Raw genomic sequence first — 22693 nt, forward strand, 5'->3', positions numbered from 1 at the left:
CAGTGCTCATGACTCCCTCATAGGAACTCATTATTTCCTAAAACCTCAAAGAATGGGAGTCTTTCTAGTCTTCCTCCCCCTCACTTTCACCTGTTTCAGGTATCCAATTGCGGCAAAACAAACAGCCCCCAAACTTAGTGATTTAAAACAACAATGATTTATTATTTATCATGTGGGACTCCATCCCAGGACCCTGGGATCCTGACCTGACCCCACGGCAGACAGTTACTGATGGAGCCACCCAGGTGCCTTAGGATCCCCAGTATTTGTATATTACTGTAATCCACTTCAAACAGAACCTAGGTTTAATTTGTCTCCCCTTTTAAAAAACCAATGTTCTCCCCAGTATTCTCTCCAGTTGGCCTGATTTATTGACTATTCCTCAAAAATGACTTTCTCATTCCTGCCTCTGTTTTCTAGCTCATGCCTCCTATTCACCCTCCTTGGAATGTTCACCCCATTCCCTTCTGCTTATTGAGATCCCACTCATGTGTAATGTCTCAATTCAAGTTCACTTCTTCCCTAAATGCTTTCTCTGGACATAACAACTCAAGAATTTTTCCCCTTTTCTGAACACCCGTTGTACTTGCCATCTGTCCTGCTCCTGACACATATAATAATACACACTGCTTTCTATTATTTAATCTTTTAAATTTGTGTTAACCTTGCTTTCCTTATTAGATATAAAATCTATGAAGGTCTAATGATATGAGGTTAATTACTCAAAAAATGACAGGAGAGGCTCTGTGTCATGTCAGAAAGAAACAAATCCACCAAAGAAAACACAAAAGGAATGACAGTTGAAGTGGATTAAGGCCTAAATACAGAGTTAAGAGAGTGAGTATTCATGAAGTTTGCAGTAGTTACCAAAGTCCTGTTTCCTTTTTCTACAGTGGACAATTGTTGGTAAGTAGCTTCCCAGTCAAGGACCACAGTTCCACCAGCGGTCTCAATGGAGTCATGTGACTAGTTCCCAGCAATGCAGAGTGATTGGAAAGGATGTGTGTTCCATCTGGCCAAAAGGGATGAGAAGCAGAGTGCCTCTACTTTCTACTGGCTAGACAGACAGGACTTGGAGGGTCTAGAAGAAAATGGCCAATAGGATGGAAGAAGCCTGGGTCCCTGAATCACCTCATGCTGTAAAACCAGCCCCTGACATGGGACCCTGGCATTGGGCTTCTCCTTGAGCAAGACATTAAGTTTGTATGCAGCTACTGAAATGTGCAAGATTATTTATTAGAGCAGTGCATTAATGAGGGTTCTCCAGAAAAAAAGAGATTCAGTAGGATATGCCTGCCTATCTATCTGTCTAATCTATCGAGAGATTTGTTTCAAGAAATTGACTCACATGAATTTGGTAGATGGCAAGTCCAAAATCTGTAGGGTGGGCCAGCAGGCTAGAGACCTAGGAAGAGCCAATGTTGCAGTTCAAGTTCAAAAGCCATCAGCTGGCAAGATTCCCTCTTGCTCAGAGAAGATCATATTTTTACTCTATTCAGGTCTTCAGCTGATTGGATGAGACCTGTTTGCATCATGGACAACAATGTGGTTTATATCAAATCAACCAATTTAACCCTTATCTCATCCAAAACACCCTTACAGAAACATCCAAAATAATGTTTGACCAAACATCTGGGTACCATGGCCCAGCCAGGTTGGCACATAAAATGAACCATTACAAGCAGCTAATCTTAAATTACACCAATGTATGTTGAGAATAGCCACTAACGCTTGTAGAAATGGCATATTTCTCTTCCCCTTGTCTTCACTCAGCAGCTGTCCCTGCTCTGGTAAAGGAAGATATGTTATTTTCAAAATAAGCCAAACACATGAAATGTTCTACAAAGACACCATATTTGAAAAAGCACTGGAGGATACACTATGATCATTACACCATGATTCATCCTGTGTGCACGAGGAAAGATCTAGTCACCTGAGCTTTAATAAACAATTGATCTCTCTGGCCGGAATCGGGCACAGGGAAGGTCATCACCAAGGAGCCTGTCCTGTGTATCCATTTTCGACAGAACCAGGTGATGGGTGTTTCTGGCCATGAGAGGCTCTGAGGGTAAGATCCCCTGACCCCTGCTATTCACCAGTAGGGCTTTTGTGTCTTGGTTCCTATTAAGACGTTTGTAAGCAGAGCAGAAAAACAGAACTGAAAACAGGACAGTTATGCCTCTGGTCCTCAGGAAACAACCTCCTTACCTTCAGCGGCAAAAAGATCCGTTAAAAGTTAAGTGGTTTCCCCTCCCTCCTGTCACCTTGAATAAGGTGGGAGCAGAAGGGAATTGGTATTGGTTTTTTAATATCGATTGACTACTACAGGCTGTACAGTAGATAACACTGAAAAATTTACTATAACCCGCATTCTGGTCAGTGCCCTATAATGATCTAGGTCACTTACTACCTCCTCCGTGAAGTTCATTCTCAACCACCCAGGACTCTTTATTTCAACAGGTATATATATTCATTTATTCAACAAATATCAGTCAAGCCTCTACTATGGATATAATACTATACTGAGTAATTGTAAAAAAATTCAGATGAGTACAAGTTGTAGTCTCAAAAATCTCCGTAAACTCTCTACGTACACTTGTGTGTGTGCGTGCATACACACACGTGCATGGGCCCACACACTCCAAGGACAATGCTCTCCTACTTGAGCCCTGTGCTCCCTCTGTGCTTTCCTTGTCTGAAGCATCTGAGCACCCTGTTGGCTTGGGACCAGGACAAGGAGGCCAGTTTTCTGGGTTTCCTCCCTTAAAAGCCACTCGGTCTTTCTGGCTTTTAACTGTAATGGCATTACACACTCACTCCAAGGACAAAAGGGACACGGAGATCTTCTAATGTGGGGGGTCGAGGTAGGCGTGCCCAGTAAGCCTGTGACTCCTTATGCACTTCCCAAAGGTCTCACCCCAATTCTAGAAAAAGTTCATGACAGGGGTGGTATGAGGAGGAAGTCTGTTCACTTGTTGACTCGCAAAAGGTCTTAGCAAAGGGCAGAGCCACTGCACCCAGCCGGGCCATGGGGAAGCTCACCCCACAGACATAGCTTGGCTGGTTCCCATATAACTAGATCTGCTGGAGACCACATTCTGGAGCAAGAAGCCCACCTGTCAGTTGCCTCCCACCCTCTTCCTCATTTTTTTTTCCCTCCTGTCCCTGGTTCCTGAAGCTCAGCAGGGATTGGAACCATGAGTCTGGAGCAAATCTCCCTTTTTGGCCATGTTGGGGAGATATCCAGGCTTTCAGCCCACAGGCTAGTCAGTCCTGAGGCGCCTCAGAGAGGAAGGGGGCAGTCAGGGGGAGACTTCCTATCTCACCGTATGGGGCGGCTCTTGGTTTATTTATCAGACTGCGAAGTTTACACTGAAGTTTAGGTATTTTTGTTGAACTGAAGCTTTAATTATTCCTCTGGCTAGCCTATAATTCCAACATCCCAGTTTTCCAGCTCTGCTCTTGAATTTAACTGTGGCTTTATTTTTCCCCTGGCTGAGCCTCAGAAGGGCAGCCTGGAGAGGGTGGGATTTCCCCTCTTGTCACATAAACAAGGAAGTGAAGGAGACCTCTGTACTCTCAGAACTCCTAAGCATGAAATGCTGCGTGTCTAAGCATTTATATCACTTGGCTGGGACGAGGCATGGAAAGCGTTCTTTTTTCATACCAATTCATCGTGAGCCTCTCTGATGCATTTTGGGATTCACGGTTATTGTTGGGATTATATTCGGATTCCTGTACTGGCCGGTCCCCAAAGCTTTACTAAACAACAACAAAGCCAGCAGGTACCATTTATATCCACGCTCCAGGCGCTACACCGGGTGAACCCTTCACAGCTGGGATTTTTCTCATTTCACAGTGGAGAGGACACAGATCCAGAGAGATGAAACAAACCAACGGAAGCCTGGACACACAATAGGTCAGAGGTAGAAGTCGAATTCGAACCTAGGGCTGTTGTTTGACCAAAGTGTTGTTCATCTACTCCATTATTTCACAGGCAAAGTGAAGACAATCAGATTGTCCTTCAAACCTATGGAGCTTTGCTGTGTATAAGGATTTGGTGAATCCTTCCATCAAGTAAATAATAGTCTGTGCATAAATCCAGATGGATACAGGTATGGAGATAGATTTCTATTTATGTATTTTGTGTGCGTCTCCTATAACTTTAGACACGTTTAAGGGGACCTACAGTGTTTGGTCCTCTTATTCGGGCAAGCAGAGATATTTAGAGAATATTAAAGAGGGCTTTGTTCGTTCCTCTGTGGGAATACAAAGACGAGAAATGCAGATGATCCCTGTCCTCCCAGAGTGTATGGGTTTTGGTTTCTTAGAGTGTGCCACTCCTTACTAGTGGGCTGCTTAGAAACAGAATGTCCACTTGCTTTGTGGTAATAAGTCAACAGTTTTTTTTTTTTTTTAAAGAGTTATTTATCTATTTGAAAGAGAGAGAGTGAACTGGGGGTAGGGGCAGAGGGAAAGCATCTCAAGCTGACTCCCCGCTGAACGTGGAATCCAACACAGGGCTTGATCCCCAGCCCCTGAGACCAGGACTTGAGCTGAAATCAAGGATCAGATGCTCAACTCGACTGAGCCACCTAGACGCCCCTAAGTCAATAGCTTAAGAAACTTTCTTATCTGCTTACCACAGGAATGCCTTTCATCGTAAACCATTTTAAAAAGCAACATTCTAAGAATATATAATATAAAAAGTTACTTTCCAGGATTGCCAGCCGCAGAGAAACAACCAGAATCAGAGAAGAACATTTTAATATGCAAATCTATCCCTCCAAAGGGGAACAGAGTAGATGGGGCGGCAAGTCCCTTCCCCTGGCTCCGGCAGCCCTCCAGGACTTGTGAAGATGACTTTAGCCGGTGGCTCCTAAGCCTGGGGCAAGCAGAAACACAGCTGAATGTAAATATGAAGCAAAACTCCAGCCAGAAGTTCAGACAAAGCCTTTTCTCCCCCTGGCTTGTTAATTTATTTCCATGAAAAGAGGCCAAAGACGTTTAAAATGAGGATTGTTCTGGAAAATCCAGGCTAGATGGACACCAGATGTATATAGGGAATCAGGGCACACCACAGTGAACACTCAGTAGTTGTCTGCTCAATGAAGCAATGAAAACTCGGTACTGATCTTTGGAAAATCAGACCAAAACAGCCCTGTACGACATGCCCGCCTTCATAGGTTTTCAATTTACCGCACCTCCCCCACCGCCTTTTTTTTTTTTTTTTTAAATACACAGCAAAGGGAAAAGTCGCCAAGTATTTCTTGGCTGAATTTTTCTATTTTGCTTTCAGTTTGTGCCATTTCAGTTCCTGTTATCATGCTTGGAGGTACACTGAAGTGCAGTGAGCCCCGGGGGTATCCGAGGCCGCGCTGGAAGACTGAGCACAGGCAGCAGAAGATATTAATAATGTGATGTCAACACAGCACACATTCAGGAAACTCCAGGAAAAGAACACAAACAAAACCCTGGTCCGAAGTACTTTTTGGAAAGGCTTTACTGTGAGAGGATGGTAAGGGTTTTACAAGGGCTACGAAGAAACGTATTTAAGTTAATAAAGTTCTTTATTGAGTGTTTACTGGGTTTTACAATGTGCTTTACATCTATTAACTTGCTTCATCTTCCAAACAACCCCATAAAGAAGTCACAACTAGAATCCCCACCTTACCAATGAAACAACTGAGGCACAAAGGAGCTCGGTAGCGTGCCCAGGGCGAGGGGGAAAGGCAGAGACAGAAGTTAAACCCCGGGCAGGGCAGGGCAGGGGGTGGGAGATGGGCTAAGCAGCTGAAGGGAATGGGGAGGGTAGAGACTTGTGGTTATGAAAGAAAGAAATCAGTCACTGGATGAAAAGTACAGCACAGGGAACCCCATCCGTAGTATTGTGATAACCTTGTATGGTGACAACACTTAGTGTGGTGAGTATTTTGTCACGTCTCTATGTTGAATCACTGTGTCGTACACCTGAAACTAATATAATATTATGTGTCGGTTACATTTCAATTAAAGAAAAAAAAAACGTTACCCCCAGGCAGCCTGGCCCAACAGCCCTGGTGTTCTGGTGTTAAACTGCTCTGCTCTGTGGCCCGTCAGAGGACAGGGAAGCAGGACAAATTGCTGGGTTGCTGAACTGTAAGTTGTGTAGCTTGATCCCCATCCACGCCCTGCAGAGAAGAGGTGAACAAAACTTCGGAAATGTTGACAGTACCATGTTAAGAAGCTCTTATGCTCTCTTCTTACTAAATCTATCATTTATTCATTCTTTTTTTTTTTTTTTAGATTTTGTTTGTTTAACAGAGAGAGACACAGCGACAGAGGGACACAAGCAGTGGGAAAAGGAGAGGGAGAAGCAGGCTTCCTGCCGAGCAGGGAACCCGATGCCGGGGCTCAATTCCAGGACTCTGGGATCATAACCTGGGCAGAAGGCAGATGCTTAACAACTGAGCCACCCAGGTGCCCCCATTCATTTTCAAAAGCGTTTACTGAGTAGCTGCTATGTGAACAGTGAGGTGCTGGCATCGGTCAGCTATTCAAAGGTGAACACAGCGCGATCCTACCCAAGAATGTGTCCGATAAGCTTTGGGACCACACATTGGTAGGTTTGAATCTCAGTCCCATCACCTACCAGCTCTAGGACTTGAGGCAAATTTTTTCACCTCTTCGAGTTGTTTCCTCACAGAGAAAAGAGGTATGGTACTCACAGGAGAAGAAAAACAAAATAGCCAATTGAAATTATTTTTCTTATGCTGACTACAGGCAGAATTAGCTTATTTGTGCTTTGGCAAACCACTACTCCTATGGTTCTGTCTTTGGTTTCAACCCCAAAATGGTTTATTTTATCTCTCAAACTTATTTTCAAATGATTACATTTGATTTATTTTGCATGTCAGTCTAACCACTAAGCATATGTCATCACATCACTTAATTTATAACAGAACATAAATTTGCTGTGTCGGCTCTGCTAGCTAAAATAGAATCTAGTACACTACAGTCATCCACAAAAGAATTTACAGTAACAATAATAATAGTCAAGAAACTGGGGAGAGAATTTTATTAAAAATTAAAAAAAAAATTCAAAGCAGGGTTCTATAAAAAAAAAAAGAAAGAAAGAAAATTTCTACCACTATTTAAAACAATTTTGTTTTTGGCATCTCGCTGTCTTAAGAGAAGGCTTTACAGATGCACCCTCTCACACATAACACACACACTATTCATTTTGGGAAGTGAGGGTGATTGAACAGGCACAGAAGGAAAAAAGATAAGGTTGTTTGTTTTTTCATTAAATTTCAAGCCTCAGATTCAAAAAGAAAACATTGTAAAATCAACTTTAAGTGTAAGTTTTGTATCCCTTTTTGGAGGGTGGGGAAACTGTTACTGAGATTCTAATGAAAGTTACAGACTATCTTTCCAGAAAATACGTAGATAAATCCCCCAATTTTCAAACCTTTCCATGCACTCCAGTTTAAGAATCCTTGACCTAGTCATTGGGGGAAAATATTTAAAAATATTATATGTAAGATTTCCAGGTACTTTATGTAGGTAATAGAAGTAAGCCGGACCCTTAGTTTTCCAAACTGTTTAACACAAAATTTGTGTATGGTGTAGATTAACTCCCATTTACAACCCAGTCAATTTATGAAAAGTTAACAGGTTTGGTTAAACAAATCTGAGTTTTAGACCCTGTCCTCCTCTCTGGAACAGCAGAGGAAAAAGTAAGGAAATCCTTCCATTGTGTAACTGACTTGTTTCCTTTCATAACTGGAATATGCCTTTTAACACAGTCAGCCTTACATCTATACATTCAGCACCCTTTGTAAGCACAAGTCATGTCATGGCCCTCAGATACTTTAATTATGTGTACATTCGCCTCCGAAATGTTGTAGACAGTAGAAGAAACAATAAACCCATAAAAACCCTGATGCTATATCAGAACTGTCTCTGTTAATATCAAGTTAGAAGTGCCAGATCAGGGGTTCCTGGGTGGCTCAGTTGGTTAAGTGTCTGACTTCAGCTCAGGTCATGATCTTAGAGTCTTGGGATTGAGCCCCGGGTTAGGCTCTGTGCTCAGCGGGGAGTCTGTCTCTCTCTCTCTCTCTCTCCCTCTTCCTCGGCTCCTTCCCCGACTCATGCTCTCTCTTAAATAAATACATAAAATTAAAAAAAAAAAAAAAAAGGGAAAAAAGAGGCACCAGATCACTCTAGCCAATGCTGGTATGAAGAATGTGCTCGTGGCTCACCAAAGACACGTGGCCACTTACCCTGTTGTTTTTAGGATAACCTATCCTGGCTCTTTATGAATCTCTCCAGGAATTCTCACTCATCTACAGAGAAAGGCAGTCTTCTAAGAAAACTGTTTTGTTGTTTTTTTTTTTTTTAAGTCACAAACGGGAGGTTGTAGTAATATTTTAAACATGGAGCAAATAAGGACAAAGTCAGAAAGAAAAAGAGATTCCACATGAGGGGTCAGGAGTGGCTTTATTAAGCCCATGACTTTAAAACATGTTGAGAGGCAGACAAGTCACTTGACTCAACAGCATCAGCAGTGGAGCTTTTTCCAGCAAAGAAAGGCCTTTGGGAGGTGAGAGGTCATTAGCCCAGAGCCCTCATGAATGCGGTTAGTGCTCTTCTCAAAGAGACCCCAGGGAGCTTTCCTGCCCCTTCCTCCATGAGAAGTGATAGCAAAACTACGGCCATCTCTGAGCCAGAAAGTAGTTCATAGCAGAAGCTGGACCTGCCAGTGCCTTGATGTTGGATTCCCCAGACTCTAGAAGCGTGAGATAGACATTTCTGTTACTGAATAGTCACCTATTCGATGGCATGTCTATCACAGCAACTTGCACAGACTCAGAAAGAAGACATGGCCAAAATGGAACAGGAGCATAGATTCTAATACTATGTCGGTGGTCCTGGAGATATCACGCTTTGGGGAAGGGAAGACCAGGAGTGGGGAGATGGTGCAGTCGGGGCAGAGGTGAAAAGCACATCTAGAATCAGACGGGTCTGGGTCTGAAGCCTGGAGCTGCTGCCCAGCGGCCGTCTGACTTCAGGCAAGTCGCTGAAGTCTCTCCACCTCAGTATCCTCACTGAGGAAAGGAGTGGATAATAGTACCTCTGGTTCAGTGGATTGTGGAAGTTCAGTGTAGGGTAATTAGTGTTAAGGGGCACTGTGAGTACCCAGAAAAGCTTTGCCATAATAATGACCAGTGACTGTGAAGGAGACACTGTGGATGGGGTTCAAGGAAGGCCACCTGATGTGTCACTCTGGCATGTTGAGTATTTTGAATTAAAATTACTTGGGCAACAGCGAGTGTAAGCAACAGGGGCACTCTGACCCTCCCCTGTCCCCCTGAAAGCAAGAAATAAAGTCCCTTTGTGAAGGGTACCCTCCCAGCACTTGGAGGGTAGAGGCATCTTTGTCCTGTTAGTTCTTTATAAAGGTATTCTTTGTCTGAAATGTATAAAAGCTGCCTGGTTTGGTCCCCACTTTGGGTGTCATAACCTGGGGCCCATGTATGGATTAAATTAAATTAAATTTATTTTTTTCCCACTAATCTTTTATTACGGGGTGTGCCTCAGCCACGAGTCTAGAAGGGTAGAGGGAAATTTATTTTTTCCCCTACAGCGTTGGTGAGCCAGCCGGGAGATTTCACTAGCTGGACAAGGCTTGCCCCGGGGCTGCTGCTACTAAGAGATCTTGAGAATTCTGACAAGCACTGGCAGAAGCTAGAATTCTTACTGGTCAGTCTCCTGGACTTCTGCCTGCAGAGTATGCTGGAAGTGAGAGAAGTGAGAGTTTTTCGTTTGTGGTTTTTTTTTTTTTTTTTTTTTAAATTTAGACTGGCGAAGAAAATATATATGGAACTGTTTCTTTTTTTAAAAAATTATTTTTATTAACATATAATGTATTATTTGCCCCAGAGGTACAGGTCTGTGAATCATCAGTCTTACACAATTCACAGCACTCACCATAGCTCCCCCACCCCATGTCCATAACCCAAACACCTCTTCCTACCCCCCCCCCAAACCCCAGCAACCCTCAGTTTGTTTTGTGAGATTATGAGTCTGTTATGGTTTGTTTCCCTCCCGATCCCATCTTGTTTCATTTTTTCCTTCCCGACCCCCCACAATCTCCCACCCTGCCTCTCAAATTCCTATCAGGGAGATCATATGATAGTTGTCTTTCTTTGATTGGCTTATTTCACTTAGCATAATACCCTCTAGTTCCATCCACGTCATTGCAAATGGCAAGATTTCATTTCTTTTGGTGGCTGCATAGTATTCCATTGTATATACACACCACATCTTCTTTATCCATTCATCTGTTGATGGACATCTAGGCTCTTTCCATCATTTGGCTATTGTGGACACTGCTGCTATAAACATTCGGGTACACGTGCCCCTTCGGATCACTACATTTGTACCTTTAGGGTAAATACCCAGTAGTGCAATTGCTGGGTCGTAGGGTAGCCCTATTTTCAAATTTTTGAGGAACCTCCATGCTGTTTTCCAGAGTGGCTGCACCAGCTTGCATTCCCACCAACAGTGTAGGAGGGTTCCTATGGAACTATTTCTTTGTGTATAGTAACTCTGGTGAAGATTTGGTAACAAGTACTCTCATTTTCTAACAATCCTCTACCTCCCAGAGACCGTCATTGTTTTCTTTTGTCTCTTTTGCCTTGTCATAAAGGGAAAAACCACAGGTCTGATGGATTTTGCGTTTGTCTTCTTCTATGTCTTGAGGGTTTGGCTTTACGACCAGTAGGAATATTCCCTCTGACCCGCGCCATCTGGAAAGTGTACATACCGGTGTGCATCTGGTGGCCAGTTGAATACACTGGAATTCTGAGACACAAAGTCACAAGCAGCCAGCTCTGGAGAGTGCTAAGGGGTCCCAGTCCATAAGGGGTTTCTGTCAACTCAGCCTTAATTGTCTTTTTCTGGAAAAGTTCTATTCCAGTAACACTTGCCCTTGTCACAGATTAGTTTTTCTGTGAGAGCTCTGGAGACACTGTTTTCACTAGATAATTCTTAATACCTGTACAACAAAGATCTTAGCTTTCCTAGGCTTACTCCGGGAGTGACCTTTCCGGATCTTGTGGGGACTGCATCTTTTGCACTCTCCTTCGGGGATACCTCTTGCATCCTGGTGAAGCCCAAAACAGGTTTGTTGGGTTTAGTGGCTATTGGGATGAATATATCCTACTGGTCAATGGCCACTTAGTGGAACTTTTGAATTTGAAGAACTTCTGTATTTGAAATTTTTTTTAAGAGAGCATTGATCCTAAATTGTTTCATTAGTCCCCATGGAAAGACCAAATTAGAAAGTGGATGCTAAGAAGCAGAATGGCTAGCCCTGGGGACTCCTTTAACTAGATGAAAGAGCAGAAATTAAATTTAGAACAAAATTAAAGTCCACATTCCATGTAAATTCCCCTTCTTGAAATTTGGCCATATGTCCTCAGCAAGGAAGCTAACTCCCCAAACTCCTCCACCTTCCCCAGAAAATCCCTTGAACACCAAGCTGCTTATTTTACCTTCCCTTTCCCTACTAGATATACAGAGAGCACTCAGCCTAATCTCTGTGCCCAGGGTCTGCAGGTTACTCGTGTAAATGCTAGAAGGCAGGAAATAAATTCAGCAGAAGTGCCTGGGCTGGACAATAAGGCTCATTTTGCTGGGTTCTATAATCAGGCTCTGCAAACTTCAGGCCCTCCTATGCAATATCCTTTGTGGGTATATTTGAGGCCCCCACCCAAAGTATTCATGTCCCCTGGACAGCAGAACATTGAAATCTTTTGATTTCTATCTTTGTTGGAAATTTTCTCCCTGATAGAAATAGGCAAATTCTAAAACAGTACGGTTGAGTGGGCAAATTAACCTCTGAGTGTTTTCATGAAAAAGATTATGGAATTCTTTAAAGATAGTTTACAGGAAAGCAAATTTTAAAAAGGGGTCAAAATCAGTAATTCCTGGGGGGCCTGGCTGGCTCAGTCAGTGGAACATGTGACTCTCAATCTCGGGGTCGTGAGTCTGAGCCCCATGTTGGGTGTAGAGATTACTTTAAAATAAAATAAAATGGGGGCTCCTGGATTGCTCAGTGGGTTGGCGCCTCTGCCTTCACTCAGGTCATGGTCCCAGGGTCCTGGGATGGAGCCCCACATCTGGATCTCTGCTCAGAGGGAGCCTGCTTCCCTCTCTCTCTCTGCCTGCCTCTCTGCCTGCTTGTGATCTCTGTCAAATAAATAAATAAAATGTTTTTTAAAAATTAAATAAAAAATAAAATAAAATATTAAATTTCAAAAAGGAATAATTAATTTTTAAAACGTATTTATTTATTTATTTATTTAAATAATCTCCACATCCATCGTGAGGCAGCACAAACTCATGACCCAGAGATAATCACATGCTCCACTGACTGAGCCAATCAGGCGCCCCAAGAATTACTGATTTACAACTTAACTCTTTCGAAAAACAAAAGCATAACTCTGAAAGTAACTCAAAAATCTATTTAGATACTTTCCTGTTAGCCTTCAGACATCTGTAGGTACTACAAAAATCAGGACAGTGGAAGTGTAATTGTCCTACACTGGAGAAGAAAAAAATTTAGATAGAAATTACCCTAGACTTTTTTATTTTTTAAAAAAATTTTTTTAGACTTCTGATAAGGGAGAAATACATCAAAATTCCTAGAAGAAAACTTGCATTCTTTCTCTGTGCCTTGAAGATGTAAATCTTATCATGTCTTTGAAATGTAAACAATTTGAAGGTAACTAAAACTCACTGGAGACTGGAAAAAAAAAAATGGAAAAGAAAACTTTTAAAAATATAAATGGCTGGAAAGGCTCTCTTGCCCAAACTCGATATAGACTACAGCATCGTTGAGATTCCTTCTCAAGGACGAATACAAATCTTAAAAGTCTTCTTCACAAATAGTAAAAAGCTTTAGTCATCTGAGTGGATAAACTTAACTTATTCCAACTGTTATTTATAAACCAGCGAGTTTGATACTGTTACACCTGATTCATGGCTAAAATTTTAAAGTATAAGATAGCTGTGTTTGGCTGTATGTTGGTCTGTGTGTGGGCATTCGAGATACAGTTACTTTTCTACCTCTGAATTGTATTGCTAAAACGAATTTGTAAAAGAGCTCTGTTTAGCTTAAAAATAAGCACTTTTGAATTAAGTATTTCTAAATCTCAGAAATATAATAGACACTAATCCAGTTGTTTTTCAAGTTCACATTATCAAGGGTAATTTCTGGTAAATAAAAAGAAGCTTAAGTTTGGTAGTTTAAAGGATACACACATGTATTATACTTTGAGGTATCAGTATTAAGTAGAATACTTTTATTTTACCCAGTTTTTCTAAAAGTCAAAGAAGCTCATGTTATCTCTGTCACAAGAATTTATCAGCAAGAAGAATAACTTCAGGTGATGGCTAACTACTGCCTCATGAAATACGGAGGAATGTAAGCATAATTGTTAAGAACAAATGAACTGAATACATGGAAAAGAGATGAGTCTTTAGGTGCACTTTTTGCAATGATTATTTTATGGTATGTTTGCTTAAATAGTTTTCCAAATCTCTTTGACTTCCACCTTCTAAGTTAAATTAGATGATGGGAATTCACTGAATGTCTGGACTGTTTCCAAAAAAAATAAAATATGGAAACATTAATTGCTAAACAAGTCCAAGTTTACCTACTTTTGACCTCTTATTACAAAGGAATACAGGGTATTTTGGTTGATTAGTAAACATGTCTTGTGCCACATTAAAAAACTCTGTTATAAGGAAATGTAGGTTTCTAGAAATTATGAAACATTTTCATAAATTTGCCAACCTAAAGAATGCTGGCATAACATACTTCACAATTGCTTACTTCTTAGTTTTCACTAGAAATTAAGGCTTCTTAGGATTAAGAATTCTAATTAATATATGGAATTAAAGTTACCTGAAATACTAAGGGAAACAGCTCAGTATGGAAGGAACATAGGATATATGATTTTTTGTTTGTTTGTTTTGGTGAGAAAAGATATGGGGAATGGAGATGCAATTTTTTGTTGAGAGAAAAGAAAGTAGTTGTCCTAAAGTAAAGCTGATTATTTCTGAGTGGGAAATCTGACAGAGGACAAAATAAAATGGACATAGAAAGTTGTGAGGTTTGTGAAAAAAAGGATTTGGGGAAAGGAATTTAATGTGTGATCAAACCAAATGAAACTGAATGGATTCAGTATAAGGATTTTAAAAGAAAGCTTTAATATCAATAGTGTACTTATGTAACACTAGAAAACTTAGTTTTCTTTCAGGTGTTAAAAGGACAGAATTTGCTTGGACTTTCAATTTGCTCCTGATAAGGGATTGTAAAAGTTTTCTCCTTACCTCTTAAGTAATCTGCCCAGAAAGAAAATATTTTGTGTTTTAATGTTCAGGCGTCTGATTACTTAAAACAACAACAACAACAAATGAGTCTTCTCTATTGAAAGAGCTCAGTTTTACTTACAACATCTTAACTTCTGGTATTTGCCTGAGACGTCTTTAATAGTCACCATGGTTAAATGGATAGCTAAGCATTGTTTCACAGTGACCTATGATACTAGCTGACCAAGTGTTTTAAAACCTCTTTGATATTTTTTTTTTTTAAAGATTTTATTTATTTATTTGAAAGATGGAGATCACAAGTAGGCAGAGAGGCAGGCAGAGAGAGAGAGAGAGGGAAGCAGGCTTCCTGCGGAGCAGGGAGCCCGATGCGGGGCTCGATCCCAGGACCCTGAGATCATGACCCGAGCCAAAGGCAGCAGCCCAAACCACTGAGCCACCCAGGCGCCCCCTCTTTGATATTTTTAACAAAATCTCCCCAAATCAGATTCTAGACAAAGTCTGTTTGACCTCAAACAAATTTTGGGAATTTCCAGAGGGTTTCTGGGACAAGTAAAAGGATTTGTTCTCTCTCCTAATAAAAAGAGAGATGTTAAACTAATCAGCCTTATTTGTTATTCTAAATTACATGGGAAACATTGCTAAATAAGCAGTGATAAACCTTTCTGGGCTGTGTTATATGGGTGAATGTTGTTAATACATGTTCAGAAATTATATAAAGTTCTAAGAATTCTGACATGTACTACTATAATGTTATCAGTCATAATTCTAGTTATTATCTTAAAATGTTGCGTGGCATAAAATAACCAAATTTCCTCATCAATTGCATTATAATGAACTTTCATCAGATCTTTCACCATCGGCCTTCTAAAGTCTTTTGTCATTTATAGATGGTTATTGTTTTACTCTGATATTTTGCAAATATATTTCATCTTCAGAGAGGTTCATGGAAACTCTGATGTGTACTCTGGAAAACAGGTTTCTGATAACTTTCTGATAACTTTAAGATCATCAAACTCAATTCTCAGTTAAGAATTTCCAGAACTAATGGAAAAACTGGATCTAAGGTACAAGAATTAATTAAGTGGGACTGCATGAACGGAGGAGGATAACCATAATTTTTTATGACTTTGTTTGAAACATTGCTGATTTCAAAAATGTTTTGTTCTTCCAGATTTAAGGGAAACATTTCCTCTTTTCTTTTAAGCTAACTATGCCTTGTAGCAATTTGGTAAAATATACGTTTGTGAACAAATATGGCACATGTATCTTTTTCTCCCCATTTCATCCCCCTAGAACTTGGAAACACTCAGTGAGTATTCTTATATTTTCGTGGCAATAGAGCTATTTATACGGGTTTGATAAGAATTTGTTCTCCTTATAATAGGACGCTGGAAGCATTGGTTATTGCCAAGACACTGATTGGAATGCCATGTTTGAGAGAGACATGTATAGACTCTATGATATGATCAAACAGCTTTAAAGAATTAAGGTTGGGTTTATGGAGTCAATAGAGTCTTTTGGGAAAATTGGCCTGGCACTTTTTACAGTGTTCCCGGCAGTCCTAGGTGAGTAAGGAAGGTATGATGAATTTACTTTAATGGAATCATAGAATCATCCAAAAAAAAAAAAAAAAAAAAAACAGAGCCAGAATTTCTTTAAAAACAGTAAGTATTCACCTCTTGTTTTTGCTTTATATGTAACACTACAACAATGATTAATAATTAAAATACTCCCTATCCCCTCTCTCACCCCCACCCCCCCAACCAGGCTGTCTGGCTAGATGCAAACAGAAGCTGAGACCAGGTAGGATTACTCTATGCAAGAAGGAACAGTCCTGGGAGACAGCAGGCATGTGATAAATATTTGTTAAATGAAAATAGACTTGGAACAGGGAGAAATCTTGGACAGTGTGGCTCCCCAAAAAGGGACGAAAAGATTTTTTTGTTTTCTTTTTGTTGTAAAGGGAGAAAGAAACAGAAAAGGAGAATTTGGGCAGCTGGTGAGGGAAGAGGGAATTTGGGAGGAAAAGGAAGTGTTCACAGGAAACGGTAAGAATGTTTTGCTGGCGATATGTGATTCAACCCTCCTCCCCCTCATGTTCAGTAGAAATGAACTCTGCCATTCAAAGCTTCCGGAAGAGTATTAGGGGGTTTTGGCAGGTGACGATGCAGGCAGCTGACCTCCAGGACAGGCGCTGAGCCTAAGAATCTCCATTACATTTGTATTGGATGTAGACGAACAGAGAGATCACAGGATTTGCCCACGGAACTAATTAATGGCAGATCCAAGACTAGAACTCAGATCTCCAGATTCCTATTTCACTGGCCTTCCCCTAAATGGGCATGGGGCTTAGTCGGCTGCCATACTTACTCAATATCATGTTGAATAAGTCAGAATGTGGCCAGGACAACACATTTCTGGCTGCCCACACATTGGGCCTGTGTTCACAGATGCTGCGCTGGGACTGAATATCCCCAGATTCTAGCCTTGCCTTGACTGTGTTACCATCTGGGCAGCCTTGGAAAAGCCACAGCCTCTTAAGGCTTTATTTTCACCATCTGAAAAATGGGAGCTAAGCTTCCTCCTTCTCAGTGCCTTTGCAGGGTCAAGTGAGATGTTGTGAAAGCTGCATGTACAACAGGAAGTCTGAGACACAGGTTTAGTAAGTAGTTATTGCTATTATTGTCTATACTCTCGCCAGCATGGAATTTCTATGGACATATCATGGTTTCCTTCTTTCTACTCCCTGAGCCAGTGGTTCACAAGAATTCAGTCATTTAAAAAAAAACAACAACAAAACTTTTCTTTCATTATGTTATTCCTAATCAAAACAGAATTAAAAAAAAAAATCACGGAATAAACTTCATATATAACTCCTTAACTCAGAGATTCTCATTTGAAACTTTTTATATATTTGTAGCCCTTTTAAAACTTTGCATCTATTTACATAGAGTTGAAAACTGTGCTCATAATATACACTTGTTTGCAGGATTTCAAAAACCTTATTTAATATATTATTTTAAAGCTTTTTTCTGTGCCGTTAAATATTCCTCAACAATATGATTTTTTAATGACTGCACACTAGTCTGCTGTCTGGACATACAACTTATTCAGTTTAGATGGTTTCTGATTTTTTTCTATTATGCATGGCACTTTGATAAGCCCATTGTGTGTAGTTCTCTGTTCCTTGTCTATAAAGCAGCCATAACCCAAACTACTTCACGTGGCGTAGTGAGGGTCAGCAGAGGGAGTCCACGTGGAAGACAAAGAATCAGACCTTGTGCCTAACAAGGACTCAACTCTGTTAGCTACGATTATTATTACCGACTTCAGATATTTGTGGTTAGTACCCAAACTGAACTAGATCGAGTGCCTGGTATTAAGTCCCTCAAATTATGTGTTCTAAAAATACTCTAGGAATATTTTTATAGCTTTGTTGAGAAATTGGCTTTTTCAGATTACCTAGAGTTCGCTGGATGTTTCATTATGAAGAGTCCTCGAAAGGATGTTTGTTTAGATTTTATTTCTGGACCTCAGGATGTCCTTGAAGGGAAGGTGGGGGTCTTCGCATATTAGAAGTCGTTTCCTGGTTTTAGATTTTAGAGGAAGTCAACAAAGACTGACTTATTTGATTGGCCACATGCTCGTTCTCCAGGGTTAAAATCTAGTTTAGTTACCTTCTTGATATTCCGTGGCTGCACCAGCAGCTGGGGGTCAGAAGTTCAGAACAAAAAGTGAAATCCTAGGATTAACTGTCATACTCTTGCATCAAATATTTTTCTGTTGAATCAACTTCCCATGGTCACTGTTTTTGGAGGAGGCTTTGCCACCACTGCCGTCTGCTACATTCTTGGTGGGCACTGATTAGGTGGGATACAGGAGACCGCCCCCCCTTACCCCGGGGGAGGGGGCCCATGGCTTTTCAGGACCATCTCTGTGTCTCCTGAGAGGCGCCGGGGGTGGTGGAGTCTGCGGTTTTGTTGGGTGGCAGCATGAAAGGGAAGAGCATGGAATCGCAAGGAGAGCAACCCGAGCCCTGGCTCGGCCACTCACCAGCTGTGCCACTGGGGGCAAATTACTCTAGCTTCTGTGTCTCGGTTTTAGGCTCTGTAAAATAGACTCATTAATAATGATGATGATGATGATGATGGTGATGCATACCTCATTAGGTGCCCCCACCCCCCCACCATTTGTAGGACCTCAGCCAGGTCCCCATCTCCCTTCTCTTTGGACTTGGTCCTATCTCGCCATGAGGAGCTTTGGGCAGAGCGTCCACACCCCAACCTCCAGGTCCTGATCCTTTCACACTCCTGCCCCCTCACCCCAGACTGGCCAGTCAGCCAGCCATGGGAGGGCATACCTGGGGAAGAGACCCACGCAAGCCCCAGGAGGAGGCCTGGACCACTGAGGCAGGTGAGGCTACGGTCCTAGGCAGCCAGAGCATGGTCTAGAAAGGGAGTGTGGGCTCCAAGTGGTCATATCATCTAGGCCCTATGAGGAGGGAAGTGGCAAATGGAGGGGTCTCTGGAGTGGGGGGCCTCTGTTGCTTGGATCTAAGGATTAATTGGGTCAGTGCCTGTCCCGTGGTCAGTGCAGCACCCGGCATGAATGAAGGAAGATATGGTTGGAAGAGAACTCAAGCATGATCTCGTTCAAGTCCTTTATGTTACGTGCTGAGGAGACACAAAAAGAGTAAAATTAACCACTGTTAAGCTCTTAACATCCAGCTGCCTTTCTTCTCTCTGCTCCACAATGCATTCTCTTCGGCAACCTGAAGACGTGAGATCAGAACCAGCTTTAATATTCAAGGTCCACAGAGGTGACTTGTGCTGTGGTGATTTCTGAAAAGGGCCAGGAAGTGTGTCGTTGGAGAAAGGGGCACCCTCAGCGGGAGTCTACGCTCCTAGGCCTCCTAGGAATGGCTTGTCTTGTTGATGTTGGAACACCTCAAATATTTACGGAACGATGAGAAGCATATGGATAAAGAAGAAGGTGACATTTTGTACTTGATAGCAGGGGATTGAAAGGCCCCAGAGTGAGTATTTGAATTCGGAAAAACCTATTCTGGTTCAGGAATCAGACTTACAGGCTGACTCCTTTCTTTTCATGAGTTAAATATGAAAGAAAAGTAAATTTGAAATTTCTTGTTCTCATTCTAAAACCTGGTTTGTTTTCTTTTATCCATAATAATATAGTATTTGACCTTTTAGCATCTGAAGATTTCTCACTCTCACTAAAAAATGATTTTCTATTTTTAAAACTTTTAAAGGTGGGTGCCTGGGTGGCTCAGTGGGTTAAGCCTCTGCCTTTGGCTCAGGTCATGATCTCAGGGTCCTGGGATCGAGTCCTGCATCGGGCTGTTTAGCGGGGAGCCTGCTTCCCTCTCTCTCTCTGCCTGCCTCTCTGCCTACTTGTGATTGCTCTTTGTATGTCAAATAAATAAACAAATAAAATCTTAAAAAAAAAAAAACCCACACAAACTTTCAAAGGTTTATTTATTTAAGTAATCTAGGCACCCAACATGGGCCTTGAACTCATAATCCCAAGATCAACAGTTTCACACTCTTCTGAGTCAGCCAGGCACCCTTAAACTTTTAGTTATGGGAATGCTCATATAGGCAGGAAAGTAGAGGCAACAATGTGATCAGTCTGGTGTCTGAGGCCCCCTGCACTCACTGTCCCCAGCTTCTGCCCTGTTTCATCCATAAACTCCCCTGCCTTCCCCACTCTGCCAATGGGTTTTGAATCAAACCTCAGACATTCTATCATTTCATCCATAAATAACTTGTTTTCTCTATGATTTTGGTGAACATTAAAGCTCTCTATCTGGCCACTTCAGATTCAGCTTGTTCTGCTGGGGGTCGATGGACTGAGGCTTGGGCCCTTCCAGGGCCCTTGCACGGTTCCATGTCCAGAGCAGTTGGGGATAATGAGCTTGAAAATGGAACTTCAGGAGGAACTGAATAAGCGAACATTTTGGAGACTTTTATTCTTTGCCAAATTTCTGCCCACTCTGTATATGGTATTACCGTAAAGGTCTTGTTTTTTTCTGGCCCCCCTCCACCTTCTTTCTAAGAATGAAACTTCTCTGCCCTTTTCTGTGCGAGAGAAGCCGGTCATTCCAGACTCCTTCATCCCTTGTGCTGCTGTTTGGCTTTCCTGTCATTTTGTTCCTGCACGAGTCTTGGTTTTTGTATTTGGGCTTTGGCAATTCCCCTGGGGGAGCCCAGGGACGGGAAGGGTGGCCTCTCATTGAAAGATTAATGCACTTCAATCAGAAGAGTTCAACCAAGAACTTAAAGTTCTCTGTGGAGTCCCTGAATTTTAAATCACGATCCTAAAAAGACTGGGAGTGGAAAAAAAAAAAAAAAAAAAGGAATTCCAAGTTAGAAAACAAAGATTTCACATTTCCCTGCCAGAAACACTGTTCTGATTTTTGGTTGAATGGCTTGGCTATTAATTAAGTTTTTGTGCTTAGCAGCTATCTCGTTTTCTACATTCTTGCTGTTAATCGTCATGTATGGGACACATGACTTCTGTTCCAATGCTAAAGTTTATTAGAGTGGAAAAAAAAGTTATTCAGGAAAGGAAAAGAGATTAGGAACCAAGTCCAACCAGTTGCTTATTCATCTGCATATGGTTAAAAGATTTAAAAGAATCCATTGGTTTCTGTTTCACTGCTACATACAGGCTAAGAAGCAAGGAGGGGAAAAAAAAAAGCCTTTTCCTATCCATGGTATAGAAATACGTTTTCTTCCTTTTGCCTTGAGGCGAGAAATCGTTTCCTCTCCTAATATTAAGCCAAGGTAACCAAACTTTGGAGAGACTGGCTCCTTCTGAAAGGTTATTGTTCCAATTACCTATTGCTTTGTAACAAATTCCCTCAGAACTTAGTGGCAGAAAACAGGAGCCTTTTCATCTTGTTCATGGACTCTGTGGGTCAGAAATTCACAGGGTACAGTGTCTGAGCCTCAGCCTGGAGAACTAAAAAGGCAGGGAGTGATGAGAATGACGGGGCTGGAATCATCTGGAGACTTCTTTCCTCACATGTCTAGCACCCTTGATCGAGATGACTCAAAGTCTGTACTCGAATGTGTCCGGGAACCAGAACAACCACATTGTCTCTGCATGTGGCTTGGATTTCTCGAAGACGGTGGCTGCATACTGAGAGGATATCCCAAGGCGGAGCGTCTAGAGGGCAAACATTTCAAGAGACCAAGTCAGAACATCACTTTACACTCTTGCAGCATTCTAATGGTATGACAAGACACTCAGGCCAGTTTAGTTAGATTCAGAGGGAGAGCCACCTGTCAATAGCTCTTGACGAAGAAGTCAAGGTCATACTGCAGAAGGCACGTGGATGGCCAACTGTGGACGATACAATGGACTCTAGGCTCTTTGCTGGTGTGAGGCCACGTCTTGAGGTGTCTCTAGTGAGGAGCTCCTTGAAAGAGTTATTTTGTGCTGAGACCATCTTCTTCCTCCAGGCCCTCTCTTGTAGGCTATTTCATCCAGTTCTTACTCAGCTCTTCCCTAAAGCCATGCTTTGTCCCTGGCACCTTCAGTCTTTGTTTCGTCTTTGGCCGTGGGCAGAGGTGGAATCACAATAAACAAGCACATTCCCTGTAGCAGCTTCCTGGAGGCTGTGCCTAGGCTTCAGTTTGGTCTTTTTCCATCTGTATATACACCCACAAATAGACACGGATAGACTCCTTTACTACTGAGGATGGAGAAATCATTTTTTTTTTTTTTTTTTTGAGAAAGAATTTGCATTCCTTAAAATTCACCCATTTAAAGTGTACATACAATTCATTCATTTTTGGTACAGAGTTCTACAACCACAATCACGATCTAATCCCAGAACACTTTCATCACCCAGAAAAGAAATCCTATCCCCCTTAGGAATCACCTCTATTGCCCCTTCCACAGCCTCTGGCAATAGTAACTCTACTTTCTGTCTATGGATTTGACTATTCTGGACATTTCATATAAAGGGAATCATTCAATATGTGGTCTTTAGCGACTGGCTTCTTTCACTGACCATGTTTCCAAGGTTCATTTATCCATGTTGTATCATGTCATGTACTTCATTCCTTTCTGGGACCAAGTCATGTCCCATTGTATGGTTATACCACATTTTGTTAATCCAGTCATTGCTCAGTGGACCTCTGGGTTGTTTCTACTTTTTGTCTATTATGTAATGCCGGTATGAACATTCATGTACAAGTTTTTGTAAAATCATGTGCTTTCAATTCTCTGGAGTGTATAACTAGGAGCGGAATTGCTGGGCCATATGGTAATTCTATGT

At 41.6% G+C, this 22693-nt stretch overlaps 1 long non-coding RNA gene across 1 annotated transcript; it reads left to right on the forward strand.

The window, feature by feature from the left end:
- Nucleotides 1-3548: 3548 nt before the first annotated feature.
- LOC309843340 lies at nucleotides 3549-5584 on the forward strand. The gene is made up of 3 exons (XR_014300076.1): nucleotides 3549-3919; nucleotides 3998-4115; nucleotides 5300-5584. It is a non-coding gene; the product is annotated as an uncharacterized lncRNA (long non-coding RNA).
- The last annotated feature ends 17109 nt before the right edge of the window (nucleotides 5585-22693 follow it).

Source organism: Mustela nivalis, assembly GCF_964662115.1.
Source record: "Mustela nivalis genome assembly, chromosome: 10".
In the NCBI taxonomy this organism is placed as follows: domain Eukaryota; kingdom Metazoa; phylum Chordata; class Mammalia; order Carnivora; family Mustelidae; genus Mustela; species Mustela nivalis.